Source organism: Hippocampus bargibanti, linkage group LG03, assembly GCF_051943395.1.
Source record: "Hippocampus bargibanti isolate YZ-2025 linkage group LG03, ASM5194339v1, whole genome shotgun sequence".
NCBI classification, from domain to species: domain Eukaryota; kingdom Metazoa; phylum Chordata; class Actinopteri; order Syngnathiformes; family Syngnathidae; genus Hippocampus; species Hippocampus bargibanti.
Genome location: NC_142736.1, coordinates 8,174,185 through 8,190,308, shown reverse-complemented (window position 1 = coordinate 8,190,308; position 16,124 = coordinate 8,174,185). Strand labels below are relative to the sequence as shown.

At 46.9% G+C, this 16,124-nt stretch overlaps 1 protein-coding gene across 7 annotated transcripts in view; it reads right to left on the bottom strand.

The window, feature by feature from the left end:
* Nucleotides 1-16,124, bottom strand: part of nadsyn1 (NAD synthetase 1) — a 147,366-nt gene that overhangs the window by 116,266 nt on the left and 14,976 nt on the right. The window lies entirely within an intron of this gene.

Genomic DNA, 16,124 nt, shown 5'->3' with positions numbered 1-16,124 from the left:
TGGATTGGATTGGATATGCCTTTATTAGTCTCACAGTGGAGAAATTTACATTTCACAGCAGCAAAGTGATGAAAGGAATGAAAGTAGAAAAACGAAATACATGAGCTGCTGGAAAGGCAGCCACTCTCGCGGCGCCGTCTTGAAGTCAAAAGAACAAAAAAAAAAATCAATAAATAATATGACAGCATAGAGACAATATGACAAAACAAAGACACAGAGAGACATTCATTCTTCAGGACTTGCTGTACCTTCTTTGTGATGACATGAAGCAGTTCTAGATGAAAGAGGAGAGGATCAAAGCGTCTTTCCACCAGTGGATCAGGGACATCATGGTGGAATGTGCACGTCGACTACAAGCTAAATGTTGAAAGCAAACACGCAGTTGTAGCATCCATTGACGAAAAGAGATTGTCTCACATCTCCTGTTCCACATAAATCTGCTTCAATTCCAAGCCGCAACAGTTCCACATACGCATCGGCGCTGTGCGCTGACGCTCCTTTCTTCTTATTGTGGGCTCCTCAAGCCATGCATCCATCCAGCCGCAGACCGTCCAACGGCACTGACCTTTCCGCTAAACAAAGCGGGGCTGTGAAGATGCTGCCCATTACAGGCGCAAAAAAGCACAATGGCCCCAGAGCTGTCCAGCGAAGCCAGTCGAATGGCTCCGACATTCCTCCCATTCAAAAACAGTACTGGCATATTCATGCTGCCGAAAAGGCGCAACCGCTCAGCACGGTCTCCTCCTTGATGAATGTCGTGGTCAAAAATGCTGAAAAACAATCTGTATCCGTTCCACACGATGCACAACAACACAAAGTGACAAAAGAAAACACAAAACAAGACAAAAACAACCAAAAAAAGCAAGGCTCATGAGAGCACTTGCTGAGGCTGCCTACTCGGGCGCCATCTTGGACTTTTATTATTATTATTATTATTCTTATTATTATTATTATTATGACAAAGGGCAACTCACAATTCAAAATAGACATCCACACTCAGAACCGACGCTCTCCTAAGTTTCAGCTCCATGAGCCCATACAACATTTTCGATGCCTTTGATGAATTTCATGAAGAAAATGCTGAAAACACTCCACATAGTATGAAGTACAGTGATACCTTGGCTTACGAACTTAATTGGTTCCCAGAGTGTGTAAGGCGAAGTGTGTATCCCCAAAAATAATTTCCCATAAGAAACCATTAAAATGAGAATAGTCCATTCTCAGCTCCCCATAAAACATAATTTTCTACTTTCTAATTTTCTAAGCCTTAAAACTACACAAGATATACATTATTTTATGTATAATAAATGTGCTATGGTGTTATAATTAAAGAAATAAACTGTACTGCATAATAAAGTTGTTTTATTTATTTTTGTGATGGTCGTTGATGGCTGTGATGTAATGGAGTGGTCGGTTTCATCAGCATTAAACACTTCAGGAGGAATGATCCCTTGGAGGTGCTTTCTCTGCGATAATTTTACCTTTTTCCTCATCAATTGTGTTCTGTTGAGCTGGGTTGATAGTTTTTTGCATAAAGTGTACAGATGGCTTGTGCGGGTTATTTGTGGAGCTTGACTTGATGGGATATTTTAACCTTCCAGTCTACACTCTGCTTTTGAACTATCAAAGTTGAAATGAGTCCAAATTTCACTGTTTTCTATCATCACATTTTCTACTTTCACTTTAGTTTTTATTTTCACTTTTCGTGTGTGTGTGTTTTCTCACTCTCTCTCTGTCGTCTGCCTGTCTCTTTAATGTTGTGTTCTTGACCAATCACGTGGCTTTAACCGAAGACGCCATTTTGTTTTTGGGAGAACGGCCTCACTCTCTCTCTGTCTGTAACCCCCACCCCCTCACTGCTGCGTTCTTGACCAATTACGTGGCTTTAACCGAAGCCTGGGGGCGGGGAATAGGGGACAAAACAGTCGGCGACCATTTTCTTGTTAGAACCAAGCGCTCGTTCGCGAACGACACATCACTCATTGTGGCAGCGCTGTGTGTATCCCAAAAAACTGTTTGTATGCCCAGGTAAAATGTTCATGAATGTAACTGTTGGGGCAATTCGCTATACGAACATGTTTAAACATCTTTTTGCATCGTTTTGTTTTACTTGGACTTCCTGACACGTAATATCCTGCCCGCATTTACATGACGTCAAATCCTATGTGTCACATCCTATTACGTCACATCCTGATGACTATCCCGTCACATCGTAACACTTGCCCAACCATGCCACACGGCGCGGCCAGAATGCCAGCGAATGCAGCAAGGAGAGTTTCGTCTCCGCTCGACGTCCTCATGAATGACATAACACTAATTTTCCCACATCTCTTTGATGAATACCGTCCAGTTGAAACAAAAACTAAGTAAAATAAATAGGCAGGCAAATTAGACTGATGAACATTCGTATCAAATTGGAATAAATTGTCATGGTAAATGTTGCTAGATTCGCTGGTGATTAATTAAGATATTCACTTGTTGAAATCCTGGGACTTCTCATGAAAGAAAACTTTTTTAAAATAATGATCGTGAAATGATCATTACGCTTATTTTGACCTGACAATTGTTATTCCCCTGAAGTCAAAGGACAGATGATTCATACATGCGATATATATATTGAACTTGATGGCGACATGATATGATTCACTTTTGTTAGTCCCGCGGTGCAGAATTTTTTGGAAGACAAGATGAGACGCATTTAAAATGCTGTAGGGATATTTCTCATCCAACCGCCTCAGACTTAAATAGTTCTAAGTTCCGCCAAATTTGATTTTGTCATTTGGAATTTTTCAACAACACAGGAGCCAGCGAAAAATTGTGACGCAATTGGGCTTGATCGAACGAAAAATATTTAACGTTGGCAATGCAATGGCGGAAATTGAGTGTTTATTAAGACGGCCGCATGCTAAATTATCTTCTAGCTGCCTTTTGTGTACAGGTGATGGCATTTGTCAGTTCAAACGTAGTTTATAGTTACGACTAAAAAGGCAGGGTGAGCTGTTGTGATTGATTTGATTACTAATTATTATTAATTGAATGCAGTGCACATTAGAGTAATTGAAAGCAGTGCACATTAGAGTAATTGAATGCAGTGCACATTATAGGAATAAGTAAGTGTGGAATTGACAGATACGTTGAGTGGGCATTGGTGTCAATCAGAGATTCAGGCAGAATCAGATATTATATTGTATAGGGTTTCCGCTCCAACCAGCTTCTTTCAGATTTGGGAGGAGGAGATTCTCCAGAAGGGATGAACTCCTAGGCATCCATACCAGGGTGACCGGAGATGAAACTGGTTTGTGTTGGCGCGGATGGATGTCCTTTGCAGAAACAAGACTAACGGTCAACGGTGCACTCCGAATGAATGACAAAAGGCAAATATGATGACCATTTATACAGATTGCCATAATGTTTGCTGGCCATTCCAACTCGTGCAAAAGAATTGTAGAAGGCTGTCCTCCACCCAATTAATGTGGCAGCATGCAAATGTGCCCACACGTGAGCTGCAGATGTGATCAGCTTGGGCAACTCTGGAGCAATTGCAGCCGCGGTAGAATCCTTGCTCATCGTGCAAGATTTTCAAGCCGAATGCCACAGGAATTGGTTCCCAAGCAGGTGTTGAGAGACATGCTAACATTGGCCTCGAGATTCGGAAGCAGTGATTGACAAATGGTACATCTGCGTAACGGGTCGTGTTTTCCACGCAAACACGTTCCCGGTTCGCGAATTGAGACTTTTCATGTCTCGACTTCTACTGTCTTGCCTGATTATGGGGTCTACGACACCTTCAAAGAAGTACAGATGGATCACTCATCGATGGATCACTCCTGTACGACTGAGAGCTTACACAGACAAATGTAACGATATGAGCAAATCGTATTTGCTTGTTTGACTAGTGATGCGTCGCTCTCGAACAAAGGAGCATGCGTTGCTGCAAGTCAGTCGTATAAGAGTCTACGAGAGGCACACATGTCAATTGCCGTCTCCCTCCGACCAAGAGGGCAGTCCCAATAAAGGACCTCGCATCTGTCCAGAAGTTGAATCATTTACCGAACACAAAGCAACACATGGTGTCAGAATTGGTCTGGAAGACAAGCCACTGAGCGCCTTTCATAACTCTCAAGTACACTTTACAGTCACTGTATAATGTAAGTTTACATTTTGTAGTGTCACAAATTTTGTTAGCTTCTTCTTCTTTCTTCTAGGGCTGACGTTCTGTGCATCTACTTTGGAAATGATGTGCAAATGCATGACCTTATAACGCTTGGGAATGTCCGAAGCATGAGGCAGGCTTCTGAATGGCTGCAGTGCTGAGTATGCAAATTTCAACTGCCGGTAGCCTATGTCTGTGTGCTTGGCAACGATACACGCGTACTGTTAGCGCGTGACGGCGAGAGCGTCCGTGGCGAGTTTGTACAGCGCGCGGTAAGGATAATCCACCCATGATTTTGCGGAATTTAACACAAGTAGATATTATTGAGCTTGAGTATTTTGTTGTGTGATAATATGTTTTGAATGTTGAAAGTGATTCCATTTTTCAATAAATGTTGATTTCTTTAACTTTCCACTTTCGATTGAAACTTATTAGAAACAGACGCAATCTTGATAAATCAAAGTGCGTATATTATTTTAATCTATTTCCATTTCCTCCTCCCAGTATCTGCAAAATAGTATGTAAACGCCATATCTTGCATATTCCTTGAGACAAATGTATGAACTGATGAGGGCTATTTTTCACGTTTGAAAGACTGTTAATAAATCAACCAAAAACATCCCTTTCATCCCTTTGCTGCTGTGAAATGTAAATTTCTCCACTGTGAGACTAATAAAGGCAAATCCAAACCAATCCAATCCAAAATGGGTTGTAGTGTTCTTACTGTGCTATGAAGTTTGCACACACTGCATTTAAAGGACAACTGACATCACTTTTGTTTCCTGACATCAGAAAAACGTTTTATAGCATCTAAAATACCCAAAACATGCAATATTATATTTTTAGTCAAATGCAAAACAAAAATGACTTTAAGTGTGCTGAAACTGCAAAAAATCGAAACCGGAAGTGGCCAGTTTCAGAAGATCTCGCCCCTTTGTTCGTGGTGTCACGCCAAGACGTCTTGCCTTGCTCGAGAATCAAAACATTAGCTTCAGATTCTGAGAAGATGCTTTTTGTTACTCATCCATGAATATGATTCAAATAGTTCTGAAGAGGAAAGCATACATGTTTGCAATCGATTAAAGAATTTATTCCGTGTCATTTTGAGGGCATCAGGGGGGGGGGAATGTCGCACGCAAAAAAAGGCAGAAGGCTCAACATTTTTGTCACAACACACAAGGATTCACCATCGCGTTATTTATGTGTTTTCCTTCTAATTTCGCCATCAACACAAGACTTCCGGAATATTCAGCGCAAGTCTTAAAACGTAAAATATAGCTATATGCCATGGAATATTTATAAAATACACTCAGTAGAAGTCATTTGAAGCGATATGACAAATTATCGACACAACTTGTCCGGAGACGTCGGGTTGTCCTTTAATGCTTTAGTATATCCAGCCCAAATGCAGTGGAAAGAAATGCACACAGATTCAACAAAAACAAGACTGCTGATATGAAAGCAGGAGTGAGACAACCCAACCAACCCAACAAAAATAGGATATTCAAACAAAATTCTTGTACTCGTTGTGGTACGCAACATCCCCCGAAGCAGTGTCCAGCATATGGGAAAATATGCAAAAACTGCGACAAAGCAAATCACTCTGCTCATTGCTGCAGGAACCAAGAAATCAAAGGCAAGGTAGATGCAGTAGGTGATTATTATGAAGTAGAGGAACTTTGTCAATTGCCTTCTCCCTCCGACCAAGACGGCAGTCCTAATAAAGAACCTCAACTCGATCAAGAAGTAGTATCATTGACAGAACCTGCTTACACAAAGCAACACATTATACAGCCCTTGAAATGTGTCTGTGTGCGCGTGAAGCACAGTAAGCAGCAAGTCGCAAGCGAGCTTGGCCAGAAAAGGGTAAGCAGTAAGAAAATCTCACAGCATCTCTGTCTGAATTGTTTTTGACATACTATACCCGCAAATACGTTTGTATGTACCATTATTCGCAACTCGAATGTTTGTAAATTGGGGAGTGACTGTCATGAATTTAACCAGCTATTACTGATGAGTGATGAGTCCAGCAACACTGATGCGTCGACGTACTCGTCGAGCTCACAAAGCAAATGCTGCGTTCATGCGCATTCTACTTGAAGACGATCACATGACAATACCAAAAAATACATCGACTCAGACCAGGGGGTGTCAATGCCGCAAAAGCCCACCAAATTATGTTTATAAGGAAAGGCGACTTGCTGAAAAGAGCCAGACTTCACCCTCGCAAGCTTGTCAAAGTATGTGCATATTATGGAGCAGATCCCGGAGAAATGGCAATAGTCTGCCGTGTGGGACCATTTTGATCGCCTTTTGGAGAATAAAATGTTTATTCAAATCTTGTTTACCAAGTGCCTCTCAGATTATTGTAATTTATTTTTCCGTTCTAATTGTACTGCGCTCTTTGAGTGTTACAAACTTCAATTTAGCAGTGAGCCTAACTCTGCTTGAAAACATAAACTGTGTCAGGATATAACTTCCAAAGCTGCTACTTATTCAGCAAATATCCAAGATGGATGAATGAATGGACTAAAACTACGAAACACAGGAGAAAAAAAGGACAGGATTAGCACAGGCTAACAGAGGTTAATATTATCTTAACAGCATTGAAAGGAATGACAGGGGTAAAGAGCCAATCTGCACACTCAACTAGGCAGCAACAAGTCTAAAGCATCATCATCAAATTCCTAATTTAAAAGAATATTTTTCACTAAATACATAGCAAACATGCGTTCTCTGATATCTATACAGACGCTCCCCGATTTACAAACATTTGAGTTACAATAAACGGAACATACGAACATTTTCGCGGGTACTGCAGGTCGGAAAGTGTTTGGACAGACATGCTGCAAATTAGATTTTGTCCTGCACGCCCTTTTCTGGCCAAGCTCGCTTGTGAGTGGCTGCGTACTGAGCTTCACGCACACACACAGACACATTGGAAGTTTGAAGGGCTGGAAGATTACGCGACAGACACCAAGGCTGATCAATGCTCATGTGAGAGTCGTGAAGCTGGGTAAAGTTTCCAGAAGTTTGCCAGGTCTGATTAAGGCGGTCACTGAGGGTGTCCTGGATAAGACAACCCTTTCCAGTAAGCGAGCGGACGTTGAGGAGGCCGAAGTTGACGCGGGTGGTGTTGCCATTTCGAGGGGCATTAGCCGATCTAGCCAGCTGGCTAGGTTGGGATGACCACAGGGAGGTGATGTCCTTGGAGCCATCGAGGTGAAAGCCCCGACGAGATCCACGGTGAATATAACTCCGGGAAGGGCAACAAGTGATTTCCGGGAAGTGGAGAATCTCCGGCGGCAAGCTCATCCACTGGGAGCAGATCTTGAGCAGCGCCACCGAGTACTGCAGCAGTCCAACAGGTTGATGGAGGAGCGACATAACATTGCACAGCAATATCGCTCAAAGACAGGCAATGGCCAGGTTAACCCTCATCAGCGGGTACAGGTAGGTGGAGATGATACGCGGCCTCGTCTGTGAGCCGGACCGACGATTGGAATCATGAGACGATTCGACATCCAAAACGGACTGGGATTGGACCGTAAATTCTTCTGGTGAATGTCGGGTTCTTCCAGTGGTTACAGCAACCGTAAAAAGCTAGAAAGAAGCTAAAAAGAAGCTAAAAATTGCGGGCGAACAGCGACAGCCAAAATGCGCTAGCGTACACTTGGCCCGGAAGTCTAAAATGTGTTTGTATCGTGAACTGCCTTAACACTCACGATGGTGAACTTGTCGTTTCCCAAATGTTCCACTCTCCATGGTCATCTTTTGAGGGATTTGAGGCTTTTGTTGCCCAATGAGGAGGACCAGGGTGAAGAGCTGTTAAATGACCTTCACTGTGGCATTCGTCACATTTAAGAGAACTGTTGCAATCCCGAGCAAGGTGGATCGATGAGCAACATTTGAAACAAATCCCTAGCTCTTTCAGAAATGCTTTTTTTTGTCCTCAACAGTTTTTATTCTGAAGCTACGATATTTGATTAAAGGATGTGGCTTTTCTATCAAATGGACAGTTTGGAAGCATCTTCTTTGGATGAGGTTTTATTTTGTGCAAGTGCCTGTGGAGACTTTGGTGTTGTGTACTGAAACCATAGGTCAAGGAGCTGCATGTCTTGGCATTACTCTTTCTGGTGTTTTTTTTTCCGGAATATGTGCATCAGAGATTATTTCTAGTTTTAGCTTGGTTGCAGATGAAATGTGGTGAAATACGAGAAAGTACTGGTAACTGACCTTGTGATCCTGTTTGTACAACGATCCCTCAGAGAACCATTTTTCCTGTACATTGAAAGGTAACTTTTCCACTATGGGTTTTATGCCACGACCAGTGTCCAAGAATGCCAATCCTGGCGAGTATCCATCTTCTTTGGCTGAGACTATCTGTTTTAAAAGATCACCTCATTCTCTCCACTTGTAGTTGTCCTTATTGGAGATCTTTGGAAAGTTGTCGAGTTTGGTCAACAGTGCACTTTCAATGACTTCAGGAGCCCCATAACTTTCATCAAGCCTGTCCCATGCTCACATCAGAGCCGCATGTGGGTTGTTGAAGTTAACTGCCCTGAGTGGTCTGACATGTCCTGAGGATTATTTCCCGAGCCACTAGATCCAACTGTTAACTCGCTGTGAGATCCAAATCTCCGATGGTGTTGGAGAATGAGGACTTCCTTTCTCTGTAAAACAGTCGTAAAAGTTTGAAAGGCCTGTACAGTCGAGCTCCTCGCTGTCACATCCTCGTCGCCGTCAGGAGCGTCCCCTCCCCTCCTGTTCCTCCTCCGCTGCTCCTTGGAGCGGGCCCCTCCCTTCCTGGGTCACGCACCCATTTCCTTAATTGTGCCTTCTGGCCATATAAGCCACACCCACCATACAGTCGTTGTCGGCGTATTCCAGGAAGTTCCCCGTCACCCCTACGCATGCAGGTCTGTCTTGTCATTGCCCTCATTCTTGCCTTATTTTCTGTCTAATCATTTGTGTCTCAGTAAAGACATTTTGTTAGAAACTCTGTCTCCCCGTGTATTTTGGATCCAACCTTTACCACCTTCCGTCGTCCCTCGAGTCCTGTCGTCACGCCTCGAGTGGACGTGACATAATACGCCGACCAACCATGGATCCCGCCGGTGGAGACAGATTCATCGCCACCCTTTCCCATCAGGCAGAGCGTTCGATCCAGCAGCCCAAGCTATCGCGGAGGTCCGCCAAACTTCGTCCACGCTGGCTCCACGCTTACAAGAGGTAGAGACACGCCTCGCCACTTTCCTCCCCTCCCGTGGGTAGGCGCGAGCCACAGCTACCTCACACCTCACGCTACGCAGGCGAACCCGGGCGCTGCGCTCAGTTACTGATGCAGTGCTCGCTCGTCTTCGATCAACAACCCCACGTCTACGTTAGCGACGAGGCTAAGGCAGCCTTCGTCACCAGCCTGCTCACAGGTGAGGCAGAGACCTGGGTGCTGGCCGTCCGGGAGTCCCGGCCAGAACTGTGTGCCTCGTACCCGGACTTCGTGGCCGAGCTGCGGCAGGTCTTCCACCACCCGGTGACGGAAGTCGAGGCAGAGGGGCTCCTCCACAACTGCCTCCAGGGTTCCCATTCGGCCGCTGAATACTCGGTCGCCTTCCGCATCCAGGCCGCTGGCAGTGGCTACAACGAGCGAGCGCTGAGGGGAGTTTTTCGTCGCGGATCGAGCACCGCTCTCAAGTACGAGTTGGCCACCTGCGACGCTGGCACCACCCTCAGCGAAATGATCGACATTGTCATCAGCTTGGATCATCGCCTTCGGGAGAGGCAGCGGGAGCAGAGCAACCAGCGGTCCAACGAACCCGGAAGCAGGCTGCGGACGACCACACCCGGTTGCAGTGAGCGATCGCGCCGTCTGGAGGGGTCCCCCGAACCCATGAAGATGGGAGGGGGAAGCGATCGCACCAACCCCGGGGCTCGTCGCACCCAAGGCCCCCAGCCGAAGACCTCCAGCTCCTGTAAGTCCCCGTCTAAGCGGCAACCTCTGGAGGCGACTAACACGGCACCCGTTACGCGATTGGAGCTGGACGGCGAATTAATTGGCCCTTCCAGCTCCCAAACTATACGGGCGCTCGTGGATTCGGGGGCCGATGGGTGCTTCATCGATCCCCAGCTAGCCGATTCATTGGGCTGCGAACTTATAGATCTAACCTCCAAGGAGATTCTCGACCTCGATGGCCGACTTCTGGCCAAGGTTACCCGCATCACGGCACCGCTAAAACTCAGGTTAGTGGGTAACAATACCGAACATCGCCAATTCCTAGTAATGCCCTCCCGCAACGTGCCGTTAGTACTGGGCCTTCCTTGGCTCAGTACCCATGGCCCTTCCATTTCTTGGGAGGGTCCCACCATACAGGGCTGGAGCCCCTACTGCTACGCCATTTGCCTACGGTCGGCGATGGCAAGGCGAGACCCCTCCCGCGGTGGCCCGCCCGAAGCGATCTGTCTCGAGGGCGTGCCACATTGCTACCATGACCTGCGGGAGGAGTTCAGCAAGGACAATGCGCAATCCCTGCCACCCGACCGACCGTATGACTGCGCCATTGAACTGCAGCCAGGGGCTCCGCTACCGGAGTCCAGACTATACCATATATATATATATATCCACCCAACTGTTTCTGAGGTTATAGTCAGAAGGCACTCCCCCTCACTAACCTCACTTCCACCAAAGTCCCCTCAGCGTGGTCACCCGACGCTGAGGGGGCGTTCAACCGCCTCCGGCAAGCCTTTTCCAACCCCCCAGTCCTACGTCATCCTGACCCGGACCTCGCGTTCGCGGTCGAGTTTGACGCATCCGAGTCCGGAGTGGGGGCGGTCCTGTCTCAGCGCTCCCCGGTCGACTAGAAACTTCACCCATGCACCTTCTTCTCCCGCCGGCTGAGCCCGCAGAAGCCCCACCGACCACAAGAACCTGGCCACCATCCGGTCCGCCAAGAGACTGTTCCTCACGCGGTTTAACTTTACTCTCACCTATTGCCCAGGCTCGCAGGACACCAAGCCTGACGCCCTATCTCGCATCCACGAGCCGGCAGAGGAGGAGACCATAGCCAACATCCTGCCGGCTCAACACATCTTGGGCGCCCTGCGGTGGGAGGTTGAGAGGAAAGTCCAGGAAGCCCTGGGGGGTAACCCCATCCCCAGGGGTTGCCCGGTGGATTGCCTGTTCGTCCCCCTCGCGCCTGTCACCCTGGGGTAAACAGGACGATCCAGCTCATCGCCCAGCGGTTCTGGTGGCCGGAGTACAGGAAGGACATCATGGAATTCGTGAAGGCGTGCCCTGCCTGCGCTCGTGGGAAGGTCTCCGACCAACCCCCGGCAGGACATCTCCAGCCACTACCTGTCCCCTCCCGACCCTGGTCCCACATCTCCGGCGACTTTGTCACAGGTCTCCCCCCGTCCCGTGGCAAGACGGTCGTCCTCACCGATGTGGCCCACTTCGTCCTGTTAACCAGGTTGCCGTCAGCCATCGAGACGGCTCAACTCCTGGTTAACCACGTCGTCCGTCTCCACGGGATTCCGACGGACATCGTGTCGGACCGGGGACCGCAGTTCGTGTACAAGGTATGGAAACGTTTCTGTCTGTCGTCTGGCTACCATCCCCAGACCAACGGCCAGACAGAGAGGAAGAGCCAGGACTTGGAGGCGGCCCTCCGGTGTGTGTGCCTTCACAGTCCTGCGTCGTGGGCCCTCCACTTACCTTGGGTGGACTACGCCCACAACACCCTGGCCTCCACAGCCACAGGTCGGTCCCCGTTCATGTCCGCCTGTGGCTATCAGCCGCCTCTGTTCCCCACCCAGGAGGGCCAGGTGGAGGTCCCGTCCATCAAACACCACCTGAGACGGGCCCATCGAGTGTGGAAAGAGACCAGGGCCGCCTTGGTTCGCACGGCGTCCCGGAATCAACTGGTCGCGGATCGCCATCGCCGCCAGGCACCCAAATACCGGGTCGGGCAGGAGGTATGGCTGTCCACAAGGGACCTCCGACTGGCCGGGACTTCGGCCAAACTGGGCCCACGATTCACAGGTCCCTTCCCCATCGAGGCCATCCTCAGCCCGGTCTCGGTGAGGCTCCGGCCGCCACCCACGATACGGATCCATCCGGTCTTCCATGTTTCCCTCCTCAAGCCAGAGGAGACCAGCACCCTAGCCCCCACACCCGCCCCCCCACCTCCGCCCCGGATGTTGGACGACGACCCGGTCTACACCGTGCGGGAGATTCTGGACTCCAGGCGCATAGGCAGGGGAGTGCAGTCCCTGGTCAATTGGGAAGGCTATGGGCCAGAGGAACGTCAGTGGGTCCCCCGTTCCTGGATCCTCGACCCATCTCTCACCCGGGCATTCCATTCGGCCTACCCCTCCAAACCGGTGGGCCGCCAAGAGGCGTCCGTTGAGGGGGGGGGCACTGTCACATCCTCGTCGCCGTCCCCTCCTGTCTCCTCCTCCGCTGCTCCTTGGAGCGGGCCCCTCCCTTCCTGGCCCCTCTCCCGTCTCACGCACTTGTTCCCCATTCTCTTAATTGTGCCTTCTGGCTATATAAGCCACATGAACCATACGGTCATTGTCGGCGTATTCCAGGAAGTTCCTCTTCACACCTACGCATGCGGGTCTGTCTTGTCATTGCCCTCATCCTTGCCTTTTTTTTCTGTCGCATCATTTATGCCTCAGTAAAGACTCTTTGTTGGAAACTGTCTCCCCGTGTATTTCGGATCCAATCTTTACCACCTTCTGTCGTCCCGCCAGTCCTGTCGTCACGCCTCGAGTGGACGTGACACTTGCGTGCCAGAATCCTCCTCTTGACTGGTACTCATAAGAGGTTGTTGTTTTCCTTTCGGATTTTCCCTTCAAGGGGTCGCCACAGCGAATCAGTGTCCTCCATCTTCAGAGGTTTGATTCACATGTTTGTTTTGGCCAAGGTTTTACGTCGGATGCTCTTCCTGACACAACCCTCTGTATATATCCGGGCTTGGGACCGGCACACGAAGACACTGGCTTATGTCACCTTGTGGCTACAGAACAAGCAACTCTATGAACTTAATAAAGATGAATATGCTCTGTAAAAGGTTCCCACAAAATGGTCATCGACACAGCAGTATTCAAACAACGTAAAACTATTAACACTTTATTGTTAAAATAAGCTTTTTGCATATTTTCAGGAATTGGTGTGCCTTGGGAAGTGTCCATTGGCTCGAAAAACATTGAAAACCCTGGATTAGACTTTCTGGTTGATCAGAATCAGAATCAAAATCATCTTTATTGCCAAGTATGTAGAACACACAAGGAAGTTGTCTTCGGTAGAACATGCTGCAGCTATCATTATTTAAAAAATGCAGAGGCACTATACAGTAATATTTGGGTTCCCGTTCGGAGAGTTAGTGGCTTGAGGAAAGAAGCTGTTTAAATGTCTACTGGATTTGGTGCGCATGCAGCTACTCCCCTCTGACAGGCACTACGCCTGTCTGAGGGGAGGAGCTGGAAAAGGTGGTGAGCAGTGTGCGGAGGGACACTGGATCTTCCGCGCCCTTGTTTCGATTCTTGCAGTGTGTGCACCCAAAAGCTGCCAGGAGGCCAGAAGAGGGCGTCCAAGCTCCATATAAGGAATTTATCAGCCTGTGGAAACGGAGGTGGCCACAGGAGGTCGCCATTTTGTGCTTCTTTTTTTGGGTGAGAGATTTTCCCCCAATGTTGCCTCAAAATGGCAAAAACAAATTCTTTAATCGATTGCAAACATGTATGCTTTCCTATTCAGAACTATTTGAATCATATCCCTAACTGGTTGTGTAACAAGAAAGCATATTCTCAGAATCTGAAGCCATTGTTTTGATACACTAGCAATGCAAGACGTCTAGCCGTGACGTCACGAACGGGGGGCTGGACTTTTTGAAAATGCCCAATTTGCAGCTCAATTTTTTGCAGATTTTGAACACTAAGTCATTTTATTGGTGTTTTGCATTTGACTAAAAATATCATACTATGTGTTTTGGGTATTTTAGATGCTATAAAATGTTTTTCTGGTGTCAGTTACAAACAAACAAACAAAAAAGTGACGTCGGTTGTCCTTTAAGTATATTTGATAATATGAGTAACAAAGTAATGTTAAAGTTCACTCAGTGATGTTACCTGCATACAACTGAACCTGTGCGACCAGGATGTTGTAATGCTTATTATGTTTATGCGCATGCGCAGAATAAACGGTCAGTGAATGAGTTCCCAGACCCAAAACAGACGCGGCTGTACGTCTTTATTCTCCTGTGAATATTCACCATTATTAAGATAAACGGCTACTTTGGTGACTAATAACGATAAACTGCTGCAGAAATGTCCAGCGCTCCAGGGTGCCAATTATTTTTCCGCCGTCCTAACTGTCCGTAGAAGTCGGATTTTATCCATTTTTGTGGCGGCCCCAAACCAAACCGTGATGGAAGAACACAGGATTGATTCGATGACAGCCGTGTAGAAATATCATAGCACCTCCTGTGAAAGTTGGATAGTGTGAGGGGCAGCTGTGGTGATGGATGTTTCCTGAAGTCCACAAAGTCCAAACCCTGTCTCAAAACTCACTTTTACTCTTTGGCATTCAACGCCGCATGATTCCGACTTGATTATTGTCACTGCTTTATTTCCTGTAAATGATAACTGTCCATGTAAAAGCTTCAGCAGTTGTTAAAGCGCTATATAAATCAATATGTATTGTATTGCATGTGTGAGAAGTGTCAGACTACTTTGGGAAAGTTGACTTCGGTGTTGAATTGACATTCATTGCCTGCATATATTTTTTGGTTTGAAACTGACCGGGTCTGCGGTTGGGAACCTGAGGAATTTGTGGTGATGCGGGTCTCTGTTGGGATTCTGCATACCAGGACTCTTCCATCATGAAAGGATTTAGTGTCTTCTAGATTATGATCCACTTTCTGACCACCATCCAAGTTCATTCACCCCGTTGCTCTGTCGTCATTTGCCAGCTGTCCTTTTACTGTACTGCTCTCCTTGAGTGTATCAAACTTCAATGTAGCAGTCAGCCTAAGTACTCTTGGAAAAAATAAGATGGGTCAAGATATAGCTTCCAAAGCTCCTATTTATTCAACAAATTTACAATGTGAAAGGAGTAAAAATACAAAACATAGAAGGAAAAGGACAAGATTAGCACATGCTAACCGAGGTTAATTATCTTGACAGCTCTGAAAGGCATGACAAGTTAAGAGCCGATGGATTTAGATGAAATGGTGACACATGTGCGTACAAAAAACAGGACAAAATGGATATGTTAAAATATCCCTTTAAATTAGCTGACTGGTACCAGTGGCCTTTTCTAAGTTACTTAGAAAAGGCCACCTTTAAATTAGCTGACTTAAAGAACTACCTCAGATTCAATCATAGCTGTGTCCGGCGCCACCATGTCTGGACATTAGGGATATATAAATGGGGCCGATACGACCAGTCAGACTTTAGTTCGCTGACGAAGCCTCTTGGATAGGAGGCGAAACGTCCGGAACCTTCACATTTGTACAGATGACGGCTGAAGAAACCTTCTCATCGATGGACCACTCCTGTACGACTGAGAGCTTACACAGACGTATTCATTTCAATGTAACTCTAGTTTACTATTCACATATTTTATTGCAGGTGAAATATCGAATTTGCCGTGTTGAATGCCAACAAAATGGCAACAAAAACACTGCCACCAATGGTGAGATTTCATCCGTCCAAGCATTAGAATGAAGTTCCCAGCACACCCTGGATAATGTCAGGTATACAACCATTCCTTTTTTGTTCTTTTGACTTCAATATGGCGCCGCAAAATTGGCTGCCTTTCCAGCAGCTCCTGTATTTTGTTTTTCGACATGTCTCTTTCCTTTCATAACTTTGCTGCTGTGAAATGTACATTTCTCCCCTGTGAGACTAATAAATGTAAATCCATCCATTCCATTATCTTTTCACAGATGCTTTGTTGATAATTTGT